Source organism: Saccopteryx leptura, chromosome 5, assembly GCF_036850995.1.
Source record: "Saccopteryx leptura isolate mSacLep1 chromosome 5, mSacLep1_pri_phased_curated, whole genome shotgun sequence".
Taxonomy (NCBI): Eukaryota; Metazoa; Chordata; class Mammalia; order Chiroptera; family Emballonuridae; genus Saccopteryx; species Saccopteryx leptura.
This window is the reverse complement of record NC_089507.1, coordinates 167,031,545-167,059,406: the sequence shown is the minus strand read 5'-3', so window position 1 is coordinate 167,059,406 and position 27,862 is coordinate 167,031,545. Positions and strand designations below refer to the sequence as shown.

Sequence of the window (27,862 nt, the reverse complement as noted above, 5' to 3'; positions counted from 1 at the left end):
CATCTTGTCCATTAGATTCCACATACTAGTAAAACCACATGGTACTTGTTCTGTAACTGGCTTATTTCACTTAGCATAATGCTCTCCCAGTCCATCCATGCTGTCAGAGAAGGAAAGATTTCCTTCTTTCTTATGGCTGCTTAGTATTTAATTGTGTAACGTACTATAGATTTTTTATCATTAATCTACTCGTGGACTGTTGGGCTATCTCCAGTTCTTGGCTATTGAAAATAACACTGCAGTGAACATAGGGGTACACTTATTCTTTTGAATTAGTTTTTCAAGCTACTTAGGATATACTCTTGCAAGTAAGATCTCTGGGTCAAAAGTCAGTTCCATTTTTAAATTTCTGAGATAACTCCATACTGCTTTCCGTAATGGCTGCACCAATCTGCATTCCCACTAACAGTGCACAAGAGCTCCCTTTACTCCACGTCCTTGCCAACACTTGTTGTTTGTTCATTTATTGATGATAGCCATTCTCACCAGTGTGAGTTGAAATCTTATTGGGTTTTAATTTGCATTTCTCTGATGATTAGTGACATTAAGCATCTTTTTATATGTCTATTACCATCTCTATGTTTTCTTTAGAAGTTGTTTATTCAGATCCTTTGCCCATTTTTTAACTGAATTGTTTGATTTCCTTGGTGTTGAGGTTTTAAGTTCTTTATAAATTTTGGATATTAATAACTTATCAGATGTATTATAAAGACCAGGCAACATATCAGATATATTGTAAAGACCAGGAAAAAAGGGAACTGCTTCCCTGGAAATAATGAGACTCAGGGATGAACTGAGCTCCAAGATTACCTTTCCAAAAGTGAGTTTATGTGTTTTTTCCCATTTTATTTGTATTATTGAAACAAAAGTCCGGCAGGTCTAGCTGCCTGCCACAATGAAAGCCAGACTCGGGAGACAAGTGCTGGTGCAAAAGGAAAGAGGTGTATTCAAGTGCTGCCAGCCTGAGAAGACAGGGGCCACCTGTTCTAAAGCCCATGTTAACATTCCAGTCAGGCCGCAAAATTTATAGGGCTGTAAGAGGGGGAGAGGAAACTGTGGATGTGCCAGATGTGTAAGCTGTCTTCACAAAAACCTTGATGTGGTGCTTTATGGTCAGCATCCTTGAGTTGGCCATCTGCTTTTTGTCAGCTGAATTCCCATGAATGGGAGATCTGTACCAGCCAAAGTCTTGTGGTTGAAGCCATTTCTTGTTCTTAGCTGGAACAGGAACTGAAACTGCTGGTTTCCTGAAACATTCTGCATACATACTATTAGCCATGGTTAGTTCTCACTAGGATTGTCAATCTCTTCCATCATCCCAGCTGCTAGTAATGATTACCACAGCAGTACTATACTACACAGCCAGTTACATTATGCAATTTCAAACAAGATTCCCATGTCCTAAATGCTAAACAACTCTGGAATGGTTATTTTAATAATAATTTTTGTAATATTTTAATGTTTAGGAATAGCTACTAATTTATAGTGCACAGGACAAAAGGTACTAATAGAAAAAACAACAAAAACATAAAATAACTAAACATCAACCAACTAGATCTAACAGATGATTATGTAAATATAATAGTCCACCTATGTAATAGCAGAATATATCTTTTTTTAAGTTCATTTGGAATATTCACCAAGATTGATAATATCTTTACTCATAAAACAAGTCTTAACAGAATTGACATGCAATATAAATTTTCTGACCATAATAGAATTATACTAGGAATCAATAACCAAATGATAAGAAGAAAATCAGGAGATACTTGGAAAGAAAACATCATTTTTGTAAATAATTCCTGGGTCATAAAGTAAGTCTCGAGGGTGACTAGAAAATAGTAGGAACTAAATGAAAACGAGAAGCACAAGAATGAAAATCCTGATTCCCCTGCTGATGTAATCAACCTGGAGGACAATGTAGAGATCTGTGTAGAGAGAAGCTTTTCTGATGAAACTTTCCTTTTTTGTGGCTTTAGGACAATGCTTCAAATTTTGACACATTCATGTTGGATATAACAGAGGAAAGCTGATGAATATTGGGCTTCCTCTATAAGATTGGTCTTTATAATATGATATGGCCAGGCAACCAAATGTAAATGCAACTACTGCACAGGAACTGGCTGAATGTCAATGAAAAGACAAATGCTGGCCTTGACAGTTATTTCTATGTCAGTCCTACCCTATAAATCATTGACCAAATGACTCACATTTAAAACAGAAAATTATGGAGATTATGGATAGACAGATAGTTAGAGACATGGGTGTTGATTATCCCAGGTCCACAACTTTGGTTAGATTGAAAGAAATGCTCTGAAACTAAACCAGAGGCTTCATCCATCCACTCACCCTCACTCAAAATATCAACTCCAAAAGCCTGACCCTCACTGTACCTGCAAATACACTCCAGAGATGAAGTGATTCTATATTGACTTATCTGTGCTGTTAGGCAAAGGTGAAATTTTCAATTGAACATGGTGCGCTCTCATTTTCTTTCCCAAACTGCTGATCTTTTGCCTTGAAATTCTTGGAGAGCTGTTGTACTATACCACTAAATAAGCACCCTTTATAATATGAAGAAATACTTTGGAATATGACGGCCTTTGGGGGATTACAAAGAGTTTAGGCAAAACACTGAAGAGAAAAAAAAAAGGAGACTATTGGCTTTGGGTCCTCTGCTTCAACTTTAAAACCTAACTGTATTCATACACATAGTCTAGACGTGTTATCTTGTCGCTTTATGTCTCAGAAAGGTAAGTGGAAGGAAAATAGTTTGACTAGATAGTTAGGGAACAAGATAATGGGTGTAAGTGAGAAAATAAGAAATCCCTTCCTGGGTGGTGTTTGGCAGTCTAATGTTGGAAGGGGTGGGTGTGGGGACAATGAATGGTGGTGACAAGGCACTGCCTGTATACCTGATTCATGAATGAACATAGGAGTGAGACTGTAACTCTGGATCAATTTTTCTTTGTGTTACTTGCCTACCATCTAGTGGATGTACCAAATTTCATTAGCAAATTTATTTTAAAGCCACATTGGAAAAGGTACAATGAACATCAAATCTCAATTACAGAATGTATTACTACCTTTAATCTCTCTTTAAGTCTAAAATAGCATGTCTGGTTTTTAGTTATCTACTCCCATGGTGCCGTTTCTATCTCAAAGTGATTACAGATATAACAAAGGAAATTGCTGGATTTTTTTTTTGTTGTTGTTCTTGTTGTTCAAAATCCATCATGAGCTCTGTAAGTGTTAAATGGAGCTCAAATGAGAGGCATGTCTCCTGTCTCTAGTGGGGTGTCGGTGGCTCATAGAGAGTGGAACAAGGGCTGGTATTGTACAATCACAGTGGTCTAGTGGGATTGCTATCAAAGACTGTGGCCAGTACTAACAAAAATGTTACATAAAATAGTTACCTTTCTTTGCCTGACCAGGCAGTGGTGCAGTGGATAGAGCGTCAGACAGGGATGTGGAGAACCCAAGTTCGAGGTTGCCACCTTGAGCACATGCTCGTCTGGTTTGAGCAAAGCTTACCAGCTTGATCCCAAGTTTGCTGGCTCGAGCAAGGGGTTACTCATCTGCTGTAGCCCCTCGCTCAAGAAACATATGAGAAATCCATCAATGAACAACTAAAGAACTGCAAAGAAGAACTGATGTTTCTCATCTCTCTCCCTTCCCTCTATTCCTATCTGTCCCTCTTTCTGACTGTCCCTGTCTCTGCCCCTCCCCCCCAAAATAGTTGCCTATTTGAGCAAGTGAAACAAATATTACCTGTGAGATAGTATTGATTTTTTTAAAGCAGGATAACCTGTTGGGAAAATAGACTTTCAAAATATTTTTAACTTTTTATGCTTTGTTCCTAGGTAAAAATATGTTAATTCTTAAACTCTCATGCTTGTAATAACTGAATGAAAACAATGAGAATGAAGATAAAATTTGGATTCCTAGATTCATAAATAAATATAAATATTCAAATGAACAAGAGCAATAGACCAACAGTCCAAGGGTAGTCACGTGAGTGTGGTGTTTTAGCAGGGACACCAGCATTGAGTCAGAAGCAATCTCCACAGGAGCGTTTCACAGAAGTGAAACTGGGAGAGCAAATTCTAGAGCTGCAGTACACACCAGGAAACTATGTTAATCGTTACCTTCTGAAGAAAACCAGGTGATAAAATGTGTTTCTAGGTTACATGCTTCAAATTTCTGAAACGTAAGTTCCCTGTCTTTTTTCTTTTTCTTTGGAGAGGATGGGGTTTTTTTCTATCACAATATTATAAATAAGTCTTTAAGAATTAAATGCCAACCATCTGTGGACAAATTATTTTAAAAGTTATTGGAGTATTTGGATGATTTTGGACAGCTGGTATTTAATATTGTAAAAATGAAAGCATTGAAATAAATGATAAGTTTTTTATTATGTATACCACTGTTATATGGTTTAAGCCAGAAATACTGTAGGAATAAGCTGAAAATTGCTAATGAATTATGAAGAACTAAGAATATGAGAATTAATTTGTACACTTGGATTGTTTTGAAATTCTTTACTTTTATTGCACAATAACTTGGGGGCATTCTGGATAAACTATGTTTTCTTTCTGATTTTGGGATTGTTTACCAAAACATTTAGAAAAATACAGGGTAGGCACAAATAGATTTCCAGTTATAAATATGCAAATCACAGTTTATTCTTGTGATATTATTTATTATTATTGTATTATTTTTCATTGAAACAATTGTAAACCTACTTTTGCCCACCCCGTCCATTTCTTGTTTTGTTTTGTTTTTTCCTCCCTACTTCTAAAAATTTTAGAAATGAAAGAGGCTTTCCAGTATTTGTTTTTCCTTGTGTAAACAATGCTGTGAGTCAGAATGTGAAATCTGTAGCTTTTCCTTGTCACCATATTATTTCAGATACACATCGTATGGCAGTGTACAGGACTTTTGTACTCCTACAGTGTAAGCATGTTGTTGTGAGGTTAACACCCATGTTACAGGAGAAAAACCAGAGTGGTTACATTTTAAAACTTCTTACTAAGGAATTCATGTGGTTGTTTGTCTTTTGGTAAACTACAAAACAAATGTGAATTTGGGAAATATATATAGTAAGCAATATTAATTAAAGTGGACAATCTAAGGGTTGGAGCCAGATAGCGTTTTTATGCTACACTGGATTGTGGCCGATGCCAGGGTAAGTTCACCCTCTGGCCAGTTTACCACCTGCACAGCCCGGCACAGTCCCCTTACAAGCGCCTCTTCTGAATTCTCTGCACTAGGAACAGTCTATGGGGATCCTCTGCCCCCTCTCACTAGGCACCCAGGCCTGATGCTTTTCTCTGATGTTGTTTTTCTAGGAACTGTCCTCCTCCCTCCAATTGTCACTCCAGGGGCTAGCTCACCTCCTTCCTCATCCCCTTCCACCTAGACTCGCCTCTCGGCTCCATTAGGCAGCCGCGTGTAGTTTCTTCCTCTGGCAATGCTCTCTGAGGCTCTCTTGGCTAATACGTGTCCTGTTGGACTCAATTCATGAGCTTTGTCTCTAGGAAACAGCACAGCCCTGTGTGTCCTCTTGTTTCATGAATAGAATGAGAGCTTTGGGCTCGGGCACACCCACTCATTACCATGATGGAGGCATTCAGGACAGCCACGGGGTTTCTATCCCCAGCCAACATGGTGCACACATAGAGGGAGGAGACAGCTTGCTCCAAACTCACACTTAGAGCCAGATTCAGGAGGAGATGCTGCTCTGGGCTCAAAAGTCCTGACCCATTCTTCCAAGTCACCTGGAATGCTTCCCAGAAAATTGGTGCTCATTTCAGAATCTCTTCACTTTCTGTCCCGTTGTGGAGTCCTCCGTGAGCATTCAAGTCCCACAGTTTCCAGGACAGGCTCAGCAAATCATGTTGTGTGATATTGGTCAATTAGGGCTATGAAACCTGTGTATTATTGTGATGCACTAAGATATCTCCTTCTGGGAGGTATTTTGGGGACTTGTTATAAAAAGTAAAAAATAGTTATAAAATCCCCCACCTCATCCACACCACCCAACTCCTCCAACAAACACACACACACACACACACAAACACACACACACACACAAAATCTTTGCTCAAGGTTGAATGTGCTAAAACGTGACTTGCTGCTTTTACCAGGGGGGTAGTGTAGTCTTCAGCAGTCCCCTTGGCAGAGTGTCTGCAGAAGAATAATGCTGCTCTCTGCAGACACCTTCAGGAAGAGCCCTTGGAATGATTTCACAATGAACTAGCTTACACACAAGTCAGAGGGTCCTGGGCTCTTAGACTAGCTGAAGCCTCACCAAGCCCAAGCTCAAATACATGACAACTTCTCTGTAGAAACCTCTATCGACTAGCAAATCCAATGAACTATATACATAAAAAAACAAATCTAATTCATGTACCCTTTAAATTAAAGATTGAGCCAAATTTCAATAATAACCAGAATGCTCAGGGTTAGAATTCAGCATAGGTTAAGTGCATAAAAAGTCTGCTTTATTGAAGATAAGTTTTCATTAAAAAGAAAAGATCATTTTCTAGGAAAGGTCAAAATGTAAGGGTAAGCATTAAAGAAATATAAGTACTTTATATATCTTTGAAAGTAGAGGGAAAACATGAAGGAGGGAATAAAAACTTGATAAAGTTCAATAGAATGTAACAATGTGGACAAAACCAGAAGCAAAAGAATATCATGTTTTATTTATTTGTGTGTGTGTGTGTGTGTGTGTGTGTGTGTGTGTGTGTGACAGAGACAGAGAGAGGGATAGATAGGGACAGACAGGAAGGAGAGAGATGAAGCATCAATTCTTTGTAGTGGCACGTTAGTTGTTCATTGATTGCTTTCTCATATGTGCCTTGACTGGGGAGCTCCATCAGAGTGAATGACCCCTTGCTCAAGCTAGCGACTTTGGGCTTAAGCTGGTGAGCTTGGCTCAAACCATATGAGCCTGCACTCAAGCCGGCAATCTTGAAGTTTTGAACCTGGGTCCTATGCCTCACAGTCTGACTATCTATCCACTGCGCCACTGCCTGGTCAGGAGAAAAGCATTTTTAACATGAAAATAAAACACAATGAAAGACCCTTTAAAACAGAAATTTATGATTAAGTTTACCTTTTAAAAATATAGTATCTATCAGTTTGGATTTCTGAAAAACATTTCAAATATGAAAGTTTAAAACATCAATCATTTAAAAATTCAGGAAAAGTTAAAAAATAAAGGAATAAATAAAGCTATGTTAGGTGTATGTTAAACTAAAGAAACCTCATGTATCTATGTTATTATCAGAAATAGAAGAATCATAAAATTAAAGGTTAGTAATAAAACAATGTTTAACCCATCTGATTACTTAGCCTTTTAATAAACGAACTAAAAACTAACAGAAACAGAATAAGAAATTGGTGCCAGCCTATATCAGAATGGAAATTTTTTATAGAATTCTGTCATGAAATGATTAATCTCATACATATAACATAATAAGGGATATAGAAGCTTTGAAGAACAAAATTTAAAAGATTGAATATCTATATACAAAACAACCTAAAAGGGGATACATATTTGTTTCAAGTACACATAGAATATATCCATGTATTCAAATAGGCTGCACCACCAAAGACATGTCAAGGAATTTCAAAGGCATACTATCTTACCAAGGAATAGTTCCTTGGACCACAATATGATTACGTTAGAATTCAAAAATGAAAGGTCACTAAGGCCAGACTGTGGCGCAGTAGATGGAGTTTCAACTTGGGATGCTGAGGACCCAAGTTTGAAACTCCTAGGTCGCCAGCTTGAGCACCGGCTCACTGGTTTGTGCTCACGTTCTCAATATTGAACACAGGATCATAGACCTGATCCCATGGTTACTGGTTTGAGCCCAAGTGTCACTGGCTTGTGCAAAGGGTCACTGGCTCAGCTGGAGCCCCGCAGTCAAAGCACATATTAGAAACCAGTCAATGAACAACCTAACTACAAGTTGATGCTTCTTATCCCCCTTTCTGTCTGTCTGTCCCTTTTCGTCCCTCTTGCTCTCTCTTTCTACCCCTCCAAAAAAGAAAAAAAAAGTCAATAAAATGAAATAAATATCAATATTGCAGAATCTACACAGACAATGTTAAGTAACATATCTGTGGTCATCATTTTATTTATATATTACATGGTTAAAAAAAAAAGCAACAATTAATATAGAACAACCAGCTTATAGCTTGGATGCCTGGGGTGATTTTTAAAAGGTCCTGCAGGTCCTGGATTGGCATGATTGCTTATCTGGGGCTTGGCTGGTTATTATCTGACCTAGACTACTCTGCACTGGGGTGACTGGGATGCCTCAGCTCTGTGTGTCTGTCACCCTCCAGAGCCCGAATATGCTCTCATCAAAATGGAAAAGCCACAGGAGCAAGGAAGTACACTCAAAACCTTGTAAGATCTCAGCTCAGAAAGAAACTATCCTTACTCCTACCTCTGACAACTGGTCAGAGTCATAGTCTGCTTTTGTGGAAGAAACTCCAGAGTTACCAGACAAAGGGTGTAGACACAAGTAGAGGGAATAGATTGGGTCCCATATGGTGAATAAGTGTGGTGAGAAGAGACACCCTTGTCTTCTTCCTGAACATAGAATGTTTCACCATTGGGTATGATGGTAGGTGTGGGCTTGTTGTATATGGACTTTATTATGTTGATGTATATTTCTTCTATACATAATTTGTTGAGGGTTTTTATCATGAGAAAATGTTGTATTTTTTCAAATGATTTTTTTTGCATGTATTGAAATGACCATATGTTTTTATCTCTCTATTCACATGGTGTGCAACACTTTTTGATTTGCATAAGTTGAATCATTTTTGCATCTCAGAAATAATTCCTACTTGATCATGTTGTGTAATCGCTTTATTATGTGATTGAATTCAGTTTGCAAATATTATATTTTCGTGAGAACTTTTGCATTTATATTCTTCAAAGATATTGGTCTGTAGTTTTCTGTTCTTATAATGTTACTATCTGGCTTTGTCACAACAGCAATGCCGCCTAATGGAATAAGTTTGAGAGTGTTGCCTCCCCTTGAATTTTTGGAAGAGTTTGAGAAGGATTGGCATTAATTCTTCTTTAAGTGTTTGGTAGAGTTCACCAGTGAAGTCACCTAGTCCTGGGCTTTTCTTTGTTGGGAAGTTAGTGGTTATTGATTCAGTCGCCTTATTCATTATTAGTCTGTTTCTACTTTCTGTCTTTTCATAATTCAATCTTGGTAAGTTGTATCATTTTAGAAATTTATCCATTTCTCGCAGGTTACCCAAATTGTTGGCATATGGTTGTTCTTAGTAGTTTTTTGTGATTTGTATTTCTAATGCCAGTTGTAAGGTCTCCTTTTTTCATTTCTGATTTTGTTTATTTGTATCTTTTTTTTTAGTCTACTTAAAGGTTTATTGATTTCTTTTATCTTTTTTAAAAAATACATTTCAGTTTTCTCAATCTTTACTATTGCTTTTCTGGTGTTCATTTCACCTATTTCAGCTCTGAGATTTTTTTTTCTTCTGTAAACTTGAGGATTTTGTTCTTTTCTAGTTTCATGGAGTATGAGAATTTTTCGTGCTATGAACATTTGCCACTAGGAACTTCTCAAGTACAGCTGCTTTTGTAGCATCCCATGGATTGTGTTGTGCTGTGTTTGTATGTTCGTTTGTTTCAAGATATAATTTGAGCTCCTTCTTGAGGTCTTTTTTGATGTGTTAGTTGTTTAAAGGTGTCATGTTTAGTTTCCACATATTTATAAATTTTCCACCGTTCCTCTCATTGTTGATTTTTAGTTTCATATCATTATGGTCAGAAGAGATAACTAGAATCATTTTAATCTTCTTAAATTTTCTACGCCTTCTGTTGTGGCCTATCATATCATTTATGCCTGTATGTGTTGGGAGATCTTAGATTTGTGATAGCTTCCTTTCCCCTCTTTGGTGATAGCTTCTCTTTTTTTGTCCATCAGACTACCCCAGGATCCCTCAGCAAACAGTGATAACTTATCTTTGCTTAGGAACAGGGACAGGAAGGTTTCCCACCCCACACTCAATGGAAGATGGCAGTTGCTTTTTACACAGTGCAATAGCTGTTTGCTCATTCTTATCAATAATATAAGTCTTCTGGGAACAGTAGTAAAAGACAAAATGGGACAATTTGAAGATTTCCCCTCAACCCCATTAGCAGTTGCCTTCTGTTTCAACCTTTCCTCAAGATGCAACATCAGGTCTATACATACAGTGCTGACTCTTTGGAGAAAACATTCTGAGATGTGAACTGGTTTGTAGCCTGAGAGCCACTGAGGGGTCTCTGAGATTTCTTGCTTTGTCCCATCACTTGTGTGAGGACTAAGTGGGGACATAAGGTGTGGTAGGAAGGGTGTGGTTTCAGTCCACGGACTGGTGGAGAGGACTCAATGGCTGCTATAGGCACAGAGAATGAAGGACATTTCTTCGCAATGGGGAAGGAGGACAAGGCCCTGAGGAGAAGGCTCTAGCATGCTGGACTGCCAGATACACTAGGGCTCCTTCACTCAAGCCCAGGATGAAATGCAGAGTGCACTGCTCTGTGCAGGCTCTTTGCATTGGAGAAAATAATTTAGTCTGAACAGTGGAGGGGGAAAAAGTGCATTCTCTAGGAACCAATTGAATGAACCACTCCAATACCAGGAAGGTGAGCTCTGCTTCCTGCAATGACTCTCCAGTCCCCTCTGCTGACAAAGTTTTATGTCACCCCAACGGGCAAAGAGAAACACCTACAAGGTTCAGATTCATTTCCTGAGAGCAGGCTGGAAAGGAAGAATTTGGAGCTGAGACGCTATGAATCGATAAGTGGCTCAGTGTGAAACAATAACAACAACATGACAGAGTGAAGGGTGGGAGGAAAAGAGAAGCAGGTACCAGTAATGAAACACTAACTTTGGAACACTGGGATGCTAAGCACTCATTCGGAATACTGGATTCATCAGGCTACTTGTTTGTGTTCGCAGAGTATTTCTTCTCAATATGACCTTCACATTCACTTTACCTTCTTTCTTTTTTCCTTATTTACAGGGAAAAATGAATAAGAGAGAGACAAGTGTGTGTGTACAAACTTGGGCCTTATTATGCAAGAACTTTCTTAAAAAATGGAGAATGAAAAGGGAGTCCTTTATGGTATGATTCAATATCTGTGTCTCTTCATAGTTGTGAAGAAAATGGGAATTCTTAGGGAAAAATCACTACTTTGTTAATTTCCCTCCAAAAACCAAACAAACAAATAAATAAATACAAAACACCAGCACAGAACAGAAGAGGTTGTTCTTCAAATTGTAAAGTTTTCTCAAGATATTTCGATTAACATACACTCATAATATGAGGTCTAAAAGTACTGAGGCTGGTTAGGAATAGAGAACCCAATAAATGTCTTAAATTTCAATGGTAACACCTTTTGCTAGTGTTTTCATACACAGAGAATGTGGTAAGATACTTGTTTTATGAAGATATCTTATAAAATTAACCCACAGAAACAAAAATCTGGTATTTTGAGTGTTTCTTTTTTTGTTGTTCTTTATAAAGTAAATTATTCTCTTTAAAATTTTTAGATAATTTGGAAATGTGATTAGTTTATTAGAACTTATAATATTACCAAATAACAAATATCCAGGTTAAAATTTAATATCTTTTTAAAATTAGAAAAGTATAGCCAAGTGACATTTTATGAAGTTGGAATAATATTGTATATCTATTGTGGATTTTTTTCTACTATCATGCATTCTCATTGGAGGTTATTAAGTGACAGGTATTGATAACTAACCAAGATAGTGATTCTCAGATCACCAACATACTGTTGAGTTTCCAATACAAGAAACTTGGCATGCAATCAATATTTCATCCCTAATTGAGCAATGCCTTTAAACCGTCTCTTGTAACACATAAGCTTTCAGCCGAAGCAAATACAGGCATACCTCGGTGGTATTACGGTTCAGTTCCAGATCTCTGTAATAAAGTGAGTATCACAATAAAGCTAACCAAAATCATTTTGCTGGTAGAGGGCCTTGCCTTTATTGTGAAGAAAAAGAAAGAAAGAAAGAAAGAAAGAAAGAAAGAAAGAAAGAAAGAAAGAAAGAAAGAAAGAAAGGAAGGAAGGAAGGAAGGAAGGAAGGAAGGAAGGAAGGAAGGAAGGAAGGAAGGAAGGAAGAAAGAAAGAAAGAAAGAAAGAAAGAAAGAAAGAAAGAAAGAAAGAAAGAAAGAAAGAAAGAAAGAAAGAAAGAAAGAAAGAAAGAAAGAAAGAAAGAAAGAAAGAAAGAAAGAAAGAAAGAAAGAAAATGTGTCATCTGTGACACACAGTAAAGCATAGCACAGTAAAGCCAGGTCTGCCTGTACAGCCTGAGAAGGTCACCACAGGAATACCAGCTGATACGAATTTATAACACTTGCCACTGTCACCTCTCATATTTTCATGACAGTGCATACTTTAGACCAGTGGTCCCCAACCCCCGGACAGCGGACTGGACTGGTCCATGGGCCATATGGTACCAGTCCTCAGAGAAAGAATAAATAACTTACATTATTTCTGTTTTATTTATATTTAAGTCTGAACAATGTTTTATTTTTAAAAATGACCAGATTCCCTCTGGTACATCTGTCTAAGACTGACTCTTGACGTTTGTTTCGGTCACGTGATACATTTATCCGTCCCACCCTAAAGACCGGTCCGTGAAAATATTTTCTGACAGTAAACGGGTCCGTGGCCCAAAAAAAGGATGGGGACCACTGCTTTAGACTGTTGCTGTGGATCAAGAAATTTAAATTCCTATGAATAGCTAAATTATACAGGCTCCTGAAATTATTACTGTCCATATTTTAAATGGTTCAAAATATGGGATATTTTGAAATTAGAGAGGTGAACGAGACAAACTCAATAACCAAATGATTGCGGATGACTGATTTGAAACCATCACTTTCTTTATTTTTGTCTCTTGCGTTGTGTAGGAATGGTTGAACTTATTGCTCCTAATAATTGTTTTGCACCTGATTCCTATTCGTCATAAATTTTATGATTTTTCTTCACGACCTTCCATGGACCTGGCACGGTTAGATTCATTTAACCTGTCTACATTTACTATTGCATACACACCTTTCACAAATACAACCCAGAAGATAATGAATAAAGTTGCCTCAGCCCTCTCTGTGCAAGGTGAGTTTTCTAGTAACCTAAGAGGAATTTCTGATATCAATATTTGGTCTATTTGATTGAAGATGCTTGCATTTCAGTTAATAAACTGTGTCAATTGTCACAATTTCTAGATTATGTGAAATGTGGATATAGTTTCTTTTTGTTGGAAGTAAGAGGCCATTACTTAATATCTAAGTAGAAACTGTAAAGTACCTTTATCCAAACAAGGGATGAGCACTTAGAATGCACAGTCTTTCAAAACAGAAATCTGCTGCTCTCGTACAGTGTTATACTGGGGAACAGTATTTTTCTTGCATCCACAAAAACACTTGTTCTTACCTAATTCAAGTGTGCTGATCTCAAATCTGACATGTTTTTTCTCCGTAAGTACAGTTTTTTTGCAACTCAAGATTTTAGCTTTTCACCTTATTGTAAAATTTTCAACATTTAGTTTAACATAATGAAGTAGAATGTCTTCTTGGGCATCATATTTGTGAAAATATAATAATTTCTATAATGCAGTAAATACATTAATACACTAAAAGATATGACTGCATCAGAATTTGTCTATAATTTCAAAATAAAACATATTAAAACACTTATTTTAATCATAAAATTTGTGCAAAACTTATTTAAATTCTATTTAGGGAAATATTTTTGTTTGTAATTCTTGCATTTGTGTACTTGTTGAGGACAGTCTCGTTTGATGCTCCAGTAGTAGTCTGTCATCATATTTCTGTCCCATCGCCCTTGATAGTACTCTTCCATCATCTTCAGATCTTGATGAAAGCATTCTTCATGCTAATCACTAACAGCTCTAAGATTTTTCAGATACTTATCAAGGTCACTGTTCAGGAAGTTATGCGTTGTTCATGCATAATGAAGTAGAATGTCTTTTGGGGCATCATCTTTGTGAAAATATAATTTGAGGTCCATCGAATACACCTGCTTTTATCTTCTTGAAAGACAAGGCAGGAAAAGCAGAAATAATGTGTTGAAAGCATTCACTTTCTCTATTCAAAGCCTGAACAAACTGCTTCATTAAGCCAAGTTTGATGTGAAGTGGGGTAAAAATGATCCGGTCTCTATTAACTGCAGGTTAATTCATAATATTTTGCATCCCTACTTCCAGAGCTTCACGTTTTGGCCACTTCTTCTGTGTCCAGTGTTTCTCCCTGAGCTCGGCTCTCCCACAAACACAGAAAGCAAGGATACTTTGTGAAACCTCTCTGTTGTCCTAGCAGGAAATTTACCATTTTAAAATCCACACAAATGATCCAGTTATGCTCCTCATACTTCAGAAAGTCAAGGACAACTTTTATGTCATTATAATCACCTCACAGATAAGTTGAATAACCAATTGGAACCATTGCATAAACATTACTGTTGTGTAGGAGAACACATTTCTGACTCCATTCAGAGCTGTCAAGAAATAGCCGCCATTCTGTTGGACTGTACAGTAAACAAAGTGTTTGTCTTCGGAAAAGAAGTCCACAAAAAATTTGTTCACGCTTTCTAAAATGGGATACTTTAGCTGACCAGTGAAGTACGTTCTTTTCTTGAAGCCTGGAGGCTAATAACTCAGCTGCTTTCTTTGATAGGCCCAAATCTTTTACTAAGTCATTCAATTTGGGTTGACTAAACTGCTGAGGGGTTAATGGCTGCTTGGCATCAGAAGACCCTTCGGATTCTACAACCATTTCCTCATGCATCTTATCAAAATACACTTGATCACCATGTTCACTTTCTTCGTCCTTAGAAGAAATAAAACTATTGCAAACTGGAACCTGGAGTGTCTCAGTGTGTAGGTCATATTGCTGAAGGAATACTAGGATATGTGATCATATGCCATTTTTTCTTGCCAATGCCTTTTCAATGGATCAGACAGAAATAACAGTCACTGCTGTGGTCCTTAGGTTCACACCAAACCATGGGAATACCAAAAGGCATTCCTCTGCATTCTCCTTTTGTCCAGTCAGGAAGCATTTCCTCACAATTATGACACACAATATGAGGGGCCCAATTCTTCTCTTGATTGCCAAGGGGAACTTGAAAATAGGCATTATATGCACGTGTCACAAATGATGAAATATTGAGCCTTTGATTTTGAAGTGTGTAACAGCCACATATATAACAGAAGGTGTCAGGACTATTCTTACATTTACACCTACTGAAGAAGCCATGATTCAATCTTAAAACAAAAGAAGAGGGTGTTTTATCAGATAATAATTTTTTACATTCAAAAACAACTACAATTTTGTAATAAATATAAGTGATGTTTGTAAAACATTAATTGCCTTGTGGTTATGTTCAATCCAAGAGTCATTGCCTTTTAACTCCAATATAAAAACCAATGCATGTCATTAACTGTAATAAAAAAATAAAATAAAATTGTATAAAAAGTAGAGCATGCACCAAAAAAATGAATTTCCAATTTGGAATCAGCTTGTAGAGATATATAGAAAAAGCTCTAAGACCTCATGCAACAGAAAATGAAAAAAAAAATTGTGTCCCAGTGGTATTGTAAGGGGAACCTGTGACTCTTGCTCCACCCTATCACTGGATGTTATAGAAGTTCTCTTCTTTTTGTCAACCTCTGTCCATAACTCCACTCTAGAATCAGTAGCCAGTGATATGTTTTGATTCTGACCTCTCATCTGAATTCAGTCTCCAAAAGTCTACCCACTCTGTAATCTGTATTCAGGCCCATGCCATATGGAGTTTCATAACCACAGCTCTCAGATTATGTCTAGCTTTCCCTTCCTGTCCTGACTTCAGTGCACACAGGCCAGGTGGGTGAATGCAGACATCTCAGGCTTTCCCATCACCCCATCACTTCCACATCCTCTGAACATCTGCGCTGTGCATTTTGCCTGCAAACAGTAAATCCACTTTTGATTCAACATCTTCTCTTGATATGACTCTCCACCGAGGCATAGCTTTTCAGTCCATCCTGAGATGTGTTTGCTCCCACCTGCTATACAGTGTCCTCCTGAGGGTCCATGTCATGAACTTGTGCTTCTCAACAACACTTTTGTAAAAGTCACATGCAATGTGATAAGAAATGTTCATTAAATGACTACTATATGCACAAACTTTACATAGAGCTCTCTCCGCAATGAATGTGCTAATGTCTTTATTTTACAAATCAGGTGATTGCAATTATGATAATAAATATTCATTCAATGTACCTGATTTTTAGAGACTATTCTATAGAATTAGAATACTATTCTGTGATAATTGTATTATTCTATATTTATATGTACTAGGTATTAATATTCTGTACTAACAATGGCAAGTTTATTCTACAAATATAAAAATTGAGTAACAAAGGTTAAGAGACTTGCTCATAATAATATATACTAAGATAGTTTTCAGGGGGAAAGTTAATTCTATCAAAATACGTGCTGCCTGCTCCCTGCACTTTCACCTTTGACATTCCCACCCCAATCCATACTTTTTCTTGTATTCCTCCTGATTTTCTCAGTCTTAATAAAGCAGCTATATGACATTAAGCACAATATTAGCAAGAAATAGGGATTATTTTAGTGATATCAACATAGTCACTCAACATATTTTTTGAGTTCTCAATATTTTTCCAACATATTATCCATACTGTGAGGGGTGATAAAGGATAATGAAGTTATACAGTTATTTCCACCTGATATAAGCCCATACCTAATTGTAATTTAAATATATAAATTACTACCGTTTTAGATTTATTGTAATACTAATTCTTCTAAAAATAGTTTAATTGGTATTATATGGTATATGTAATTGAAATTAGTTCAATAATTCCAACATATAAAAGTAATTAATTCTCATGTATGCCTTCTGATTACACACTGTCCCAGTAAAATTTTTGAAAAGTCTCTCTTCCCAACCTTTATTGTGCCTGACTTACTTCAAATCAATGTTTTATTTTATTTTCATAAAGTACTTTAGTAAAAGGAATAGAACATGAATCCTGAAGATAGTGTCCTTTGTAATTTACTGACAATAACATTCCCTTTTGTAGGTTCAGTTAAAGAAGTCTTAGGACTTTCTGACGAAAAAAGTATTGAAAACTTAACAGTCAGTTATCCTGAGGAAATAGTGAGAGTCATCTTTACTAATATGTTCTCATATCAATTGAAATTTTTGGCCAGTTATAGATTTCCAAGATACAAGGAACACCAGGATCATACAGGTAACTTACTAGTGATACAATTTTACTACTTTCTATTTCATAATGTTGTAAGCCATGTGTGGGAATTTTTGTTAATATAGTAAATTTAAATATAATTATGATAGTAATATCAACTGGCCAATCAACACATTTTAAAAGTGTACATTGATTTTGAGGTATATTAACATACTATATTATATGATGGTTTTATATATACATATAAATATGTATATAAATACATATACATGCAAGTATACATATAATATGTATATTATATTACTGTTAAAAGAAAATAAAGTTTTTTTAGATAAAATACAGCAAACTTCTCTTTAAGTGTTTGAGTAAGCTTACATAAAAGTAAAGGAAACTTCCAAGGTCCTCAAATGAAGAGGGCATGAAATTCAGAGTGATCTATTATGATTAATGCTATATGATTTTGCCAGTTTTGCTAACCAAGAGGTTTAGGTTTCAGTAAGCTGCATGGTAGCTAGTGAGTTTACATAAAATAAATATTCTTGTATTAATTTGGAACCTGAGAGGCTACATACTCAGTAAAAGAGCAGACAAAAAAAAAATTACCTACTAGCAAAAGAAAAAAAACAAAACAAACTTGTTGCTCTTATCATGGGCTTTGGATGATAAGAAGAACATTCCCCTGGGAGAATTTGTAGCTCTCAGAACACTGTCCCTGGAGGTTTGGATTCTATCCACCTCAACTACCTTTTCTAAGAAACCCCAAAAACAAAAATAAATGAAGTGATCCTGGGGTGGGTAAGCACTAGGGTGCCTAGAAGAAGAGCTTATGACTGTTCTATAGAAAAATACACCCTGGACTTAAGCCAAATATCTCTGAGTATTAATGTACAGTCCAATATGAGAAGTCAAGACACCATAAGTAAGAGTCAGGAGAACCAACAAAGCAGGTTATACATTCCAGTGGAATTATAAAACTGAGAATATAAAATATACATGTATAAAATGTTAAAGAATAAACTAAGAAATAAAAAATACAGGGAAATACCCTGGCCAGTTAGCTCAGTGGCAGAACATTGACCCAGTGTGTGGATGTCTTAGGTTGGATTCCTGGTCAGGGTACACAGGAGAAGCAACCATCTGCTTCTCCTCCCTTCCCCCTACCCTTTCTCTCTCTCTATCTCTTCTCCTCCTGCAGCCATAGCTCTTATTGGTTCAAGCATGCCATGCCTGATGCTCTGGATGACTACATCAAGCCTCCATCTCAGGCACTAAAAATAGCTTGGTTGTAAGCATTATCCCAAAATGGGCAGAGCCATAGACCCAGACGGGTTGCTGGTTGGATTCTGGTCAGTGTGCATGTGGGAGACTCTTTATCTACTCTCACTTACTTAAAAAGAAAACAAAGCACACACACACACACACACACACACACACAAACAAAGAGAAGATATCATATGAAACAGAAAGTGTTAAAAAATTACCTTGGAAAAAATAAAGTCTAAGAAAGATAAGAACATTATTATAAGAAATGTATAAAACTTCATTTAAAAAGGCTCAAATAAATGAAAGAATATATCACATTCCTAGATACCTATGACATAGGCAGTGTATTAGTTTTCTACTGCTGTGTAACAAGTTATCACTAACAGTACTCATTGGATGGTTCATAGCTTGTAGGTCAGATGTATGAGCAGGATTAACCAGATCTCTGCTTAGGCTTTCACAGGCTATAATAAAGGTATTACCTGGCTGAGTTCTTTTCTTGGGGCTCTTGGGAAGGAGCCATTTCAAAGCTTATTCATGATGTTGACAGAATTCAGCCTGGAAATAGTTTCTCATGGCTTTCCTGACTCTCAGGGGCAGGTCCCTCTCAGTAATTAGAGACAATACTCTTGTTTTGCATGTGAATCCCTCCATCTTCAAAGCCAACAATGGCAAGAGTGAATCTTTCTTCCTTTGAATCTTTCTGACTTACCCAGCTAGAGCAAACACATTTAAAGGTCTTGTGTGATTACATTAACCACTTGGATAAACTCCCTGACCAAGGTCAATGGTGCCTTATAATATAATCATGGGGCTGATATATCCTCAGACTCACAGGTTTCACCCCACACAGAGGATAGGGTATTATACATGGGCAAGAAGTTAATATTAGAATTCTGTCTACTGCAGATGTGAATTCTACACAGATTTCCATAGAAACCTACTGTACTTTCAAACAAAATCATAACAGAGCTTTTCATTTAAATTGGTTCATTTATTCTAAAATATACTTCTAAAAGGAGCACAGAATAGCCAAGATGCTCATTAAAAAGCATGAAGTTATAAATAATTAAGACAATGTGCTATTACATAGTAACAGACAAATAGGTAAATTAGGGAAGAAAGTCTCTCAGAAATCTTTTGCATAAATTAGAAAACTAACATATGACTGAGAAGACATTGCAGAGCAATGCTAGAAAAAAATCTCCTTCCATAAAAAAACAAAATGAAATGATGTCACATGAACAACCAATCCAGGTCAAGAATTAAATGACATAAACAAGCTTTTTAGAGGTCAATGTAGGGCTATATATTTGTAACTATGGGATAGAAAATAATTTCTTAAACAGACTAAAAAGAAATTGGTCTATAATAGAAAAGATTGATAAATTCAACTGGACCCAAATGAAGGAATTCTCTTTATCACAAGAGAAGATAAAGGTAAGTCTTGGGATGAGATGTTAATAACAAATGAAACCAACAGAAAGTTAATCTTCAAAATACGTAAAGATGTCCTTATAGTAAATAAGTAAAAGTGTAGAAGGTGGAGAGTCATGAAAATATATAGTAAGAATTGTGTAAGAGGAGAAACAGCCAGCAGGAAGAAGCACATGGAGAGACGCTTCCCGGCCTTAGCAATCAGGGAAATGCATTTTGAAATCACATGTGGTGTCACGTTTACCTGACAGTAAATATATAGAACAATGCAGAGTGTTGACCAGAATATGTAGTAAAAAGAAGACAACATCACAAAATGTTTAAATTTCACAAAAATAGAAAAATCTAACTTCTAAGTTGAAGAAATGGCTAACACATGACCCAGAGTCACATGAATCCTACTAGTGACAGGGTCTCGCTTGTGCTCAAGACGTGCAGCCTGTTCTGTTCTCCTTCACGAGGGAAGGAAATAATTATTTGTGTTACTATAACCAACTGCCTGGACCAAGACATTGAAAAGCAGGTAGGAATTCTCTAGAACATTTCCTCACTTGCTTCTGCAAGCTAGGTAGTCACGCCTAAGTTGTAGTGCCAACTACTAGTGAGAGGAAACACCATCATCTTAGGACCCTTAGTTTGATGTGGAATAGAGGACCCCCAGCCCCTCCTCCTAAGATCTATGCTGAATTTGTAGCCTGAGTGAGAAATAGCCATTGAAGATTTGAAGCTTGTTTGTTACTATAACATGTGGTAGACTATCTAACTGATACACACATATTCACAAAAAGACATAGATAATGACTTTCATAGCAGCAGCTTTTTATTTTTGTTGTTTTTGCTTTTTGGCAATAGTTAAAAGAAAAAGGGAACCTAACCAAATTTTAGCATGGATTAGTAAAATGAATTACATTCCTGTAATAGGATTCTGTAAAATTGTAATAAGGAAAAAGAGACATTTATAAATTTTCAAAACCATACTATAGAACAATAGAAGCAAAGTGAGGCATAATGAAAATATTGAATTATCAAATTTAAATAAAACTTAAAAATTTTAAAGTTATATATGTAGTTTAGGTACACATAATAAAAGTTTAAAGGCATCTCTATATAAACACAAAGTTCAAGAAAGTGGCTGGACGGGGCTTGGCTTGGGACTAGGAAAGCTTAAAATTATAGACAGTACACGGACAGGGTTCTGGCAGTGTTTACAATGGTGCATTTATGTGTATAATTTAATCATATATATATGTGTGTTTATTATACTGTCATATCATTTGCATATATAAGTGACTTCAAAATGATTTTCTTAATATTTAAAATTTAATTTACTGCCTCAATACAATTTTAATTTGTCATATTAAATGATATCTGTTTAATGTAGTTTAATACTCAATGACCTGTAGGCCTTTTTTTTTTAAGCATATTTGTTTTTCTTCAAAAGATGTTCTGACACAATGTAAAAATGGTGGTCATCTCATCCAAACATATATTTGCTCATTAGGCCGACATTATAGCCAATGTTAGGCAAAACCTTTAGTGGTGTTTCACAATCCATATAAAACCCTGCTAACTTTGGAAAAACATAAAATGGTAATGTTTTCACAATACAGAGTCCTAAAATAAGAGCTTCAACAGAATCCTTGATTGGTAAAGACACAGAGAAATGAATGTGAGAAAACTAAGTGTGAATGTTATAATTTGATTATCATTTTGTAGGAGTGCTCTGACCTCTCCTTTTGGGAATCATTACTGTAATTTATGTTTTAACAGACTCTGAGTCTAAATAAGAACAGTTGTATTTGGGCCATTGTAAGGTCTTCTGTTTCCTATAGTCAGAACTGAACTAATCCATAATAATACTAATGCTTTTTTTCCACTTTAAAGCTCATTGCTATAAAACAGGATACGAATATGAACATTTTCGGTGCTTTATAACAGAATTCTGGACGGAAGGTTTTGTGTCTCTTCAAGCTGCCATTAATGCTGCAATTATAGAAGTGAGTACAGAATGTACAATAAGACTAGTAACAGTATTAAACGCATCAAAAGTTCCATACAAGAAAATAAAGTCTTGCCTGAACTGGGGTGGCACAATGGATAGAGCGTTGGACTGGAATGCAGAGGACCCAGGTTCGAGACCCCGAGGTTGCCAGCATGAGTGTGGGCTCATCTGGCTTGAGCAAAAAGCTCACCAGCTTGGACCCAAGGTTGCTGGCTCGAGCAAGGGGTCACTCACTTTGCTGAAGGCGCATGGTCAAGGCAGATATGAGAAAGCAATCAATGAACAACTAAGCTGTCGCAACGAGAAACTGATGAGTGATGCTTCTCATCTCTCTCTGTTCCTGTCTGCCTGTCCTTATCTATCCGTCTCTCTGATTCTCTCTCTCTCTGTACCTGTAAAAAAAAAAAAAAAGAAAGAAAGAAAAAGAAATTTTTTTCATTTACTCACCTGTTTATTTACAACAAAGTTTTCTTAAGTTGCTATGTGCCACGAGAAGTTTATATATAAATAGGAGGAAAATTGTCTCTTTGAAGAAGAAAACCTTGTCAGCAAGCCAGGCATACAATAAAATTATGAGAAGAGAAGACATATCATGGAGGTATAATTACATCCTTACAGGTAAATGAGCCAAAGCTTGTCGGCCTTGAATGCCATGGAAGAACTCCTGATTGGAATGACACTTAAAACTGAATGAAGCATGAGGCAAGGTGTTTTGCTGAGAATATAATGTCATAGAAACATTTCAAGTGACCATTAGGCAGGGAGGTAATAAGACTCACAGAAAATTTTGGGAAGTGTGTGCAGCTCAGCAAGCCTGTAACAGAGTCTCCTGGGGCTAGTGGGAGATCACAGAAGTGAAAAGTGGCCTAGATCAGGTCCACACAGGCCCTGAGGTGTTCCTAGGCAAAGAGATCACTCATGAATATGCAAATATGGGTATCACTGTCTTTCTTTAGATCACAACAAACCACTCAGTGATGGAAGAACTTATGGCAGTTACCGGAAAAACTATGAAGATCCATCCCTACGTTAGTCAAGATGGGGAATTCACTGATTTATTCATTTTCTGCCTCATTATCTCCTTTTCCTCATTCGTTTACTACGCCTCTCTCAATGTCACAAGAGAGAGGAAGAGGATGAAGGGCTTGATGATGATGATGGGTCTTCGGAATTCAGCATTCTGGTGAGTACAGTAGTACAAGTAAGTTCCTGTAGGGATTCAGGGAAGGTAGATTTCTTCAAAGCATCTGGATTCACACTAATGATGTTCTACCCTCTTCCTATGAATGCAATAGTTTGCCCATAGAGTCATGTTTGCCAGGCTACAAGCTGGTGGTTATTAGACATCTCTGACTAAAGCAAGAACACAAAATTGGGTATTCTGGGTGATTATAAAGCAGGGATAATGGGGATGGCCACTGAATCCACAGAGAAGAGTGTGGTAGAAATAAAAGACTTTGGTGTCTGGGGCTGGAAGGGGAACATAGGGCAGGAGGAGACTGAAAAGAGACAATGAGGTCAAGGATCTGAAGCTTTTTTAGAGACCAGGGATGGTGGATATATATACTTAAAGGAGCAAATTGGCACAACAGGTTATAAATACAGGTTGGGTTAGTTTGACTTAAAATGTCAGAGGTTGAGTGGTGCCCAGTATGGACAAGGTCCAGTGTGAGAACTGGTGAGGAATGGACTGAAAGAGCTTAGAGGTGATATTTATAGTGAGGAGGAAGTAAAGTAACAGAGAGGCTAAGAAGCCAGGTGAAATATGCATGTGGAAACAAAGTTGGAGTCTGGAAGTAAATGCTATAACTCAATATAGACATCTTTACAGAATTAATAGTCAGTAAAGGGAAGTACAGCAAAACAGGGGAATCTAAAGACTCTAGAGCCAGAATGCCTGAACTTGAAATGTAGTTGCTTAACATCCATGGTCAGTAGGTGCTTTGTCTGTAAAATGGGGAACATAATGGTATTTCTGCATTGAGCTATTGTAAGAATAAAGTGATTTAATATTCCCTGAGTGTGTAAAACATTATCTAGTACAGAGTCAAGGCTATGTGTGTCAGCCATGATTCACTTGGTTCAACTGCAGTTTTGATTTTGTTTTTAATATTATTTCATCACACTCTTCAAATATTATTAGAAAACAAGGTAAATAAATTTAATAAAGGAAAGAAAACTATTCTAGTGTAACAGAAAATGAATATAGTCATAGACAAGTATGTAGACTCTGTAGTGGACAAACCCAGAGCACAAGGGAACAGCTATTGGAAAAAGAGAAAAGTGGCAGAATTACACAAAGAAAGAAATTTTTAATTCAAGGAAATTCATGAATGTCCTCACTCTACAGAAGAGAAAGGATTAGAGGTTCAATGAGAGGTTATCACATGCTAGGACAGGGTCCTACACTGACAGGACCTCTGTGTTTTCCCTGCAGTATTATTTCAAACATCCAGAGCAATAAGAGGACTTAGAGGGGTTACAGAGTGCCTTTGAGGTCACAGAGTAAGACTGAAGCAGAGAAAATGTACAACTAAAGGCTATTAGACTAGAAGCCTATTTTTTCCTTTTCTCATAATAATGTGTGTGTATTTCTGTAATTACTTTAAGGAAAGAGAATATTCTTAATTTCTTAATAATTTTTTTTGAAATATTTTCCAATTATTTACATATTCTAAACACTAAATAAATATCAGTTGAATGAATGAATATGTGATTGAAATAACTGAATCAGTGACATCAGAATCCACTGTCAGGTCTTCCCCATTGAACATGAAATGCTAAGATAACATTTTGTTTCCTCATTAGGCTCTCCTGGGGTTTGCTCTATGCTGGTTTCATCTTCATTGCTGCCCTTCTCTTGACACTTGTTGTAATCACTCTCCAGTTGATAATTAGGACTAGTTTTGTGGTGGTCTTCACCCTCTTTCTACTGTATAGATTGTCTTTGGTGAGTAGGTGAATTAAATATTTTCCTGCTGACTCTTGCCCTAAGGATCAAGTGTTGGTTTTCAAGGAGATTATTATTCTGTATATCCCTTTTCTTCTCTGACTGCTCTGTTTGCATGAGAAAGTCTGTAGAGCCTGACCAAGCAGTGGCACAATGGATAGAGCATCAACCTGGGTTGTTGTAGACCCAGTTTCAAAACCCCAAGGACCCTGTTTGAGTGCAAGGTCACCAGATTAAGCATGGGGCAGCCCACTTGAACATGGGATTGTATACATGACCCCATGGATGCTGGCTTGAGCCCAAATGTAAATGGCTTAAAACCCAAGGTCACTGGCCTCAGTAAGGGGTCACTGACTCAGCTGGATCTTCCTGTCAATGCACATATGCGAAAGCAATCAATGAACAGCTAAAGTGCCAAAACTTCAAGTTGATGCTTCTCATCTCTCTTCCTCTCTGTCAGTCTATCTCAATTAAAAAAAAAAAAAGAAAAAGAAAAAAACCTCTGTAGACTGGTATTTGAGTTGGAATGTTTTATAATGCAATTTCTACTGCGAATTTCAGACCATCGTTTTGTGTTTTATACATAGACTAATAATATAACTCTAATTTTGTATATTCAATTTTTTTTACTTTATTATGTTAGGAACAACTTGTGGAGAAACATAAACAAATTGCATCTTCTCTCATTTTAGATAGCTTTGGCTTTTCTAATGAGCGTCCTGATAAAGAAGTCTTTTCTCACTGGCCTGGTCGTGTTCCTTCTCACTGTCTTTTGGGGAAGTCTAGGATTCACGGTATTGTACAGGCACCTTCCTGTGTCCCTGGAATGGATATTAGGTATCCTTAGCCCCTTTGCCTTCACGCTTGGAATGGCCCAGGTGAGAAACCATCTAACTGCTTATGAATGACATTTCAGAACTATCCTCTCTGGAATTTTTTTTATATTACATTATTTCCTTTATTAAAATACAATAACAGCATGTTAAATTTTGGTTACATTTGCTATGCAATCATAGATAAGTTTCTACAAACAACATCCTCGTGAGATTACATAGAATAATTACCTTAAACACAATAATTCTAATGTTCTAAGTGTGAAGAAATGAGAGTAATTCAAATGTCAGAATGGTAGACTATAAAATAAAATAAATTCTATTTTAAAAATAATAAACTATTGTTATTCTATGTATTAACAATACGTTTTTCTCTTCTCTGGAATTTAATTATCTGTAGTCATTCCTATAGTCAGCATTATAAGGTATAGAACTCTAGTAAAAATATTGTGAGATTTTTAAAAGCTTTGGAAATATTTAGCCCTGAAAAATAAGTCAAAGGGTGAGTGAAAGATGGAAGGCCAACATGTAATTATTTACGATGTTTTCTTTGGATACTAATTAAATATGAACATGATGCTACAAATCTAATACTAAATAACTCTTCCTGTTCATAGTTTGATTTACTAATTTAACAGCACGCATGATTGTAAAGACCATGAAGTAAGAAAAAAGAAAATTCAAAGTTACAAGCACCTTGAAAATGCATTGAATAGTAAATTACATTTCTATTCATAAAATGTCGTTTCTCTTTATCTGATTCTCACATTGAACTACTTTGCCTTCCCGCTTATGAAATGGTAATGTCAATCATTACATATCCGTTATTAAAGGAGTGTTAATTAGAAAGTACTCATTAGCTTGAACAATATAGACCAGCCCACTTCTGCCTCTCATTCTTCTGAAATGCACCAGTGATCTCTCCAAGAGCATAAATTCTCTCTCAGGAGCTATTTCCAAGGAGACCACTCCTTTTTTCCATGTTCCATTTGGTAAGAACTTAGTTAAGGCCAAGCTCAAATGTTGTCTTTTCACACATTTCCCCACTTCCTCTTAGTGCTTCCATTTTATTTGGAACATATTTTAAATCATTGCAGTTAGTAAATTGCATTATAGTTGGTCACATGCACATCTTTCCAATAGATTTGAGAATTGTAAAGCAGGCAGTCTTATTCTACTTTGTATTCTGGTATGGGGCAAAGAGTAACTACCATATATACCCATGTATAAGATGCAACTTTTGAACATTTGAGGTCTAATAATGGGGTGAGTTTTATACGGCCCCTATAGATGTTCTTTCTTGCATTTCCCACTTTTTTGAGCTTGTCTTTACGCTTGTTGTTGAAGACAGTGATTCATCATCAGACACAGATGAGGACAAACTAATGAATGTGAGAAGAGTTGTATAAATTATATGATGAATAAAACTTGAGTTCAATATTTTTATGTAGTACATTTTTTTTCCCAAATTTCGGACCCCAAAATTAAGGTGCATCTTACACCTGGGGAAATACGGTATTTATTTTTATGCAAAATTTGTTTAAAATTTATTGTAAACCTAACTTTCTTTAATTAACTATTCTTTCATTTTCAGCTTTTACGTGTGGACAATGATATGGATTCTAATGCATTTCCTGATCCAAAGAACTACTCAAGTCAAATAATAGGAACACATTTTATGTTGGCTTTTGATATTTTCCTCTATCTGGCATTGATGATTTATTTTGAAAAAATTTTGCCAAGTGAGTAGTGATATGATTAAAATCTAACATCAGCCCTGGCTGGATATCTCAGTCAATTAAAGAGTTATCCTGATATGTTGAGGTTGTGGGTTCAGTCCTGGGACACAACACATACAAGAATCAATCAATAAATGCATAAATCATTGGAGCAACAATTAATGTTTCTCTCTCTCTCCCAACCTCTGTCTCTAAAATCAAGAAATAAATGTAAAAAAAAGAGAAAATTTTAATAAACTTTTTGGCCCATTCTCTCCTTTTCTTAAAATATGTCAAAATTTTTTGGCCAAATTTTATTCTTTATTTTCAATATTTGTTTT

At 36.4% G+C, this 27,862-nt stretch overlaps 1 pseudogene; it reads left to right on the top strand.

The window, feature by feature from the left end:
* The window catches only part of LOC136406692 (ABC-type organic anion transporter ABCA8-like), a 328,883-nt pseudogene that overhangs the window by 220,573 nt on the left and 80,448 nt on the right, over positions 1 to 27,862 (top strand).